This window comes from Ochotona princeps, chromosome 10 (genome assembly GCF_030435755.1).
Source record: "Ochotona princeps isolate mOchPri1 chromosome 10, mOchPri1.hap1, whole genome shotgun sequence".
In the NCBI taxonomy this organism is placed as follows: domain Eukaryota; kingdom Metazoa; phylum Chordata; class Mammalia; order Lagomorpha; family Ochotonidae; genus Ochotona; species Ochotona princeps.
The window spans coordinates 4,650,931-4,656,956 of NC_080841.1; the positions used below are offsets into that span (position 1 = coordinate 4,650,931).

General features: G+C 40.3%; 1 non-coding gene across 1 annotated transcript; it reads left to right on the forward strand.

The window, feature by feature from the left end:
* The first annotated feature begins 3,016 nt into the window (after positions 1 to 3,016).
* LOC118759152 (U6 spliceosomal RNA) lies at positions 3,017 to 3,121 on the forward strand. Its single transcript, XR_004996006.2, has one exon. It is a non-coding gene; the product is annotated as a U6 spliceosomal RNA (small nuclear RNA).
* Positions 3,122 to 6,026: the final 2,905 nt, after the last annotated feature.

Sequence of the window (6,026 nt, forward strand, 5' to 3'; positions counted from 1 at the left end):
AGACTTGTCTCCAGCTGTTTCATGAACTGGGTATGTTCGTTTTGTGTGTCTTCTGTTTCAGAGATCCTCTCTTCTGCTGTATTTGTTCTGTTGGTTAGGCTCTCAATTTTGTGCTCTAAGTCAAGGATTTTACTTTTCATTTGTTGTATTTCTGAGGCTATGTGGTTCTTGAATTCCTTGAAGTCCTCCCAATTCTTCTCATTGTCTCTGACATATTTTAACATTATTTTTTTGAATTCCTTGTCTGGTAGATCTTCTATGTCTTCATCTCGCATCTCCGAAATAGACATTGGCTTTCGATCCTGTATTGGTAGGGTGTTGGCACTCTCATCTGGATCATTACCTTTTCTGGTATTTCTTCCCATTGTGTTAGTGTTTCTTTTTTGAGAGACCTAGGCACCAGTGTGCTGAGGGGTCTCCAAGCACTATCCTGTAGAGATCGGAGTCTGCAGGCGTGGAGTAGCAGGGTGTGGGAATTTTCAAGGCACTTTTGGTGCGTCTCCAGAACACTGGACCTCAGGGCGCCACTTCCAGGGCCCAGTGGATTCAAAGCGCACTCTCAGCTCGTCCCCTACAGGTATGCTACCACAGGGCGTGGGAGAGTGAAGGCACTCTCTGTGCGCACCCCCTGTGCGCGGGATCACAGGGCTCGGAGCACTGGACTATAGGGCGTGGGGTGTTCCAGGTGTTCTCTGGAAGCGCCTCCTGTGCAGGCCCGCCCACCCCAGCGCTTGCAGGGGACCGACCGCCCCAGCGCTAGCACGGGACTGCCCAGCCCAGATGGCGTGCTTGGGTTCCTGTGGTATAGCACCGCCCAGCTGAGTGCCAGACCGCAAAGGCACGGGGGAATATCCAATGTGCCTTTTGCCTTTCTCCCAGACACAGTTTTGGCAATTTCAAGGCACTCGCCCTGTGTCTCTAGACGCAGGAGTCTGGGGGTGGGGGAGGGGCGGGGAGAGGAGCACCAATTGTGTTCAGGCTTTGTGCATGCCCCTGGGGGGCCAACTCCCGAAGCCTCCAACCCACCACTGTCCCCACCCAACTCTCTCAAACCTCAGGTTCTTGCAGTCTGCCTCTTCCTCTGGTCGGAATTCTCGCCGCAGGTGTGTCTCCCAGCGACTGCTGTGTCCGTTGCTGTTCTCGGCGGGTGCAGGCGGCTGGAACCTGGAGGCTGCGGCTGGGGCAGGTCCCAGCGGGGCTTGGCGACCAGGGTGGGCGGATGCCGGCGGGTCCCGGTGATTCAGGGTCCTGGTGACCAGGGTGAGCAGATGCCAGCGGGTCCCAATCACCGCTGGTCCTCACGGCCACTGCGTCTGCGGGTCGGTCTCCGGATCGGTCGGCGGCTTTCAGTGTCTGCACTCAGAGGTGACTCAGCAGGTCAGGAGCGGAAAGTCGTCTCCCCTGCTCTTTCTTTTGTTTTTCCCTGGTTGCTCTTCCGAGTTGTGTGGATTTTTTTGGTTCCACACTGTCCAGGGAACTTCACGTTCTTCTCCCTGTAGTTCTATGCTGCTCCACTTACTCTTTTGTCGCGTTCTAGCCCTCTCTGTCTGTGAGCTCTCTCACAGTCTTCCTCCTATGTCGGCCATCTTGCGAGTCTCTGATTTTGTTCTTGTCTATAAGAAGGTTAATGCTGGGCACCTATCTTTGGCCATCTAGATGAGACTTTTTTAAATTTCTAATTTAGATTATGTCACATTTTTTGTAAATCGATACTGATAATTTACCATGATCTCTCAGAGATATATTTGTAAATATCATTTTTGTACCCACAATGCTTGTCAGTTATGTCTAACAAGAATTTTTTCATCAAGAGAGAATTCTATGGACATGTGAACTTTCCTGAAGTTCATGTATTAGATTTGAAAGTTTGTAATAGTGCTGGTTGCTTTTAGATCCACTTGCCTTCTGCAGTTTTCTGAAATCTCAAATGTCCTTCCCTGCAAAGGTATCTTAGATCTCAACCTCATTTTTGATCCTAACACATTGCAAAACAATAATTTACTCGGAAAAATTCTGAACCTCAGAGCTTTGAACTGTATTAGCATTGTTAAACACAATATAATTGTGTATTTTGTATATCCACATGGGACTACGAAATAAAAATTATCTTACAGGATTATTTCATCTTAAGAGCAGCGGATGTCAGATATTTTGGTAAGTCAACTTCAGTTTTCCTCTGTAAGTTCATTCAGTTAGGTTTATGTTCCATGCCCATCACACTCCCCCAAAGTATTTATTACTCTGGGAGTGTAGTACCAGACAAACCTTATTTTCTTTCATTTTGCATTTCAAAGTGCTTCATTAGGCTAGAAGATGACTCATTAAGTTTTATTAAACTCATTAAGCTTAGCAAATAAGTGCCGCTTTATACCAAAACAAGTCACATAGTTATTTCACTGGAAAATCAAAAACTCGTTGGCATCATTGTCCACAGAACGATTTTCAACTTGTTTCATACAGTTATGCAGTGACACAGAAGTTAAGTGTATGCACTCTACCAAATTGTTTGTTTGTTTTCTTTGACTGATTTTCCAAGTAACTATAAATTAGGAGCCACTCTGCACTTGTATTTTTATGTCATTTTAGGATATGCCATTGAGACAGTTAAGGGTAATTTTCAGTCTTGTTTGAGACATTAAACGTAGTGGTTTTTTATGATCAATATAGATGCAGTAAGCTCTGTCGATTTTCTAATCTTTGGCACAGAAAAGGAAGAAAAAATATGTCTTACTTTACACATATGGTGCCATTTTGTACATCTCTACAAATGTTTCTAAGAATCTCCATGAGTTAAAGGCATTTTGGTGTACTGGAATATGCTACAGTGCCAATTCTAACATGTCCTTCAGAGAACACATGCTATAATCGCTTTTCAAAAGTATTATAAATTTTTGGTTTCTAACATTCTATGATTTATCCTATAAACTACTAACAAGATAAGTCAGATTTTATGGAGACATATTGATAGGTAAGATGAAATCTCATGGACAATATGGCTTTTTTTTCTCTACATGAAACAGTTTTCAAAAGCATATACACTGAAATTGGAACGATACAGAGAAGATTGGCATGGCCCCTGCACAAGGATGATATGCAAATTCATAAAGCGTTTCATATTAAAAAAACTGAAATCTTTCAGAATGTAATTTAATAACCTCTTAAATTATAAACCTCAAGTAGATAAAGAATGCATGCTATGTTGGCTTTGATATTGGAGTTGGAAATATTGAAACTACAAACATTGGTAAGAATAAATAAAACTTGTTATCTTTTTAAAGATGTATTTATATGAAAGGCAGAGAGATAGTGAGAGAGGGAGAGAAAGAGATCTTCCGTTACCCCATTGTTTGCACAAGTACAAATAGCAGTCAGAAAAACATTAGGAACCAGGAATTCCAACCTTGTTTCTCACACTGCCTCCTAGTGGCAGTGCCAAGAGGATCGATGAGAAGCATGGACAAGCTGGGGCTTAGATCAGGGTTCCACCCAAGTGTGTTATCATCCCAAGCTGTGCACAAGTGGCGAAGCTGGGGCTTAGATCAGGGTTCCACTGTGGGGTGTTGTCTTCCAAGCTGTGCACAAAGCTCATCTTATGGTGCAGCTTTTACAAACTGTGCTATGAAGGCAAGAAAACAACAACAAGAGTGTTAATCACAGCTATAAATCAGCCAGAAGCCAATCAAACTTTGACAATCAATGTATTAATGAAATTAATATGTAAATATCACAGATATTTTGATTTTTCTTTATCTTTGTTTTGTTCGATTTTATGCAATACAGTGAAATACGTCAATTAAGAGAAAATCCAATCATTGACTCTATGAGGGAAAATAATGTACTCATCCTACAGAATCTTTTATACTTCATTCTTTTTAAATATGAATGAATAGATTATTTTATAAATATGGATAATTTATTGCAGAAATATTTAGCCTACCAATGTTCATTGAGTATTTATTTTGATACAGATTATGTGCCTTAAATGCGTATAAATGGAATATTTCTGTTTATTAGATAATCAAATAGTATTTGGGGGATATTCAATGTGCATATGCTTTCTTAGTACACTTATTTTCCTCTGCTCATTAAGATATTTCTCTAAATTCTTCAAAGAAATATCATCTATACACACATACATTCTATATCTTTAGTGGTTCATTTCAATTATGTTTTTCCTAATCTCTCTGAGATTCTGTTTGTAAATAGTGAGGTGAAAATTAATCAAGGAATAAAGATATCAAATTTATTAAACCACAAAGTCTATTACCAAAATCTTCCATGCCAATAGAAAATAGGTTTCCTCAGACTGAATTACTTTGCTGTCTACCATTGAGAACAATTGAAATAACCCAGGAAGTAAAACCTATTAAAAACAAATACAGAGCATGTAATGCATAAAATAGACTTGCATATATGAAATATGCATAACCTTCGTAGATAAGCTTTTCAGGATCCAAGAACCTTAGCTGACAAGTTGAATTTTGAGCACTATCTTCACCTTGTGATGGTATTACATGGGTCCTGTTCAAGCAGCATGTAAATTTTCCTGCAAAATATTCCACCTTGGAGCATGTAGTGGATAAAACAGTAAAGATGTCACATTGGACATCTGCATCCTGAATCAGAGTTCCAAGGTTCAAACCCTGGCTGTGCGTCTGCTTCCAGTGAATGAACACCCGTGGAGGAAGCAGGTGCTCCGGTGCTTGCTGGGGTTGTTGTCACTCATGTGGGAGATCCGGATTGAGTTCCAGCTTTTTGGCTTCAGAATGACCCCCAAATAGCTTCTGGGGCATTTGGGGAATGAATCAGCAGGGAAAAGAGCCTTTTCTACTTGTCTTTTACATAAGTAAGTTTATATTTTTCAAAACACAAAGATGATCTACTCTTAATTATCACTTGCCTCACTTATGTGTCACTTTGTTTTCAAATATGACTTGCTTCATTGGGAGAGCAGCCTGGAGTGGGAATATCAGGGGAGTGCATCTCACTTGGACACAATGTGCTGTTGGGATGAGTCCCAACTCATAGCTCAGGTCCTGCATCTGACAAAATTTTAGATTGAGACGAGCTGCATTTGCCAAAGAGAATGCCACAGTGTTTCTCTATGGAATGGTAAGAATTTTCACATTTCATTGTCTATAGGTACAAAATGCTTCTTATTGAGAGATTCATTTGTAAGGTGTAAAAAGCAGCAGTTCTTGACGCATGTGTGTGTGTGTGTGTGAATGCCTGTATGTGTTTACTTACTTCTGTGTACGACAGGCATGGATATTTCTTTTATTTTGTAAGTTTGTTGTACTAATTAGAGTAAATGAGAGATAAACAGGGCTCCCAGTCTCTAATTCTCTCCTCAAATCCCTGTAAAAATCCTCATCTTATACATGAGTGGCAGAAAACCCAACGCTTGATCCCCCACCTGTTCCTTCCAGGCTACACATGACGAGGCCGTTGAAATTTGGGATTTAGTCAGAACTCAAGCCCAGGTCCTCCGACCTGGGTTGTGGGTGTCCCAGCTGGTATGTTAGTCAGTGTAGCAGTAGGTTAGAGAAATGGAAGATGAAGAGAGAGGTTGCCAAATTGGAATGTGCAAAAAAAAAAGATCACAGAAAGTATGAAAGTGACTGTGTTAATGTTAAATTAAAATAACATCAATATGTATTTAATATTTGTATGAATTTAAACACATCATGGATGTGAATTTCAGATTGATATTGACAAAAATTTGTTTGATTTAGATATTGTACTAAGCTGTTCTTACATCATGTGTATTATCTACAAGAAATCATTACTATATACCAATAATATCAAGTTACTTTTCAAGTTTATGCATGCAGAACAAACTCAGACATTTTTAGTAATGTTATCTCTCAGATATTGTCTTCAGATCTTTCTGATAAGATTTGTTGTTCTTTTGAGTACAATTCGTCCCAATAATTGGTCACCTCACAATAGTTTCATCATTTCACAGCTTGAGAGAAACATTCTATCAGATTGTTTGCTAGGGTAGATACAATAAGAAATCAATT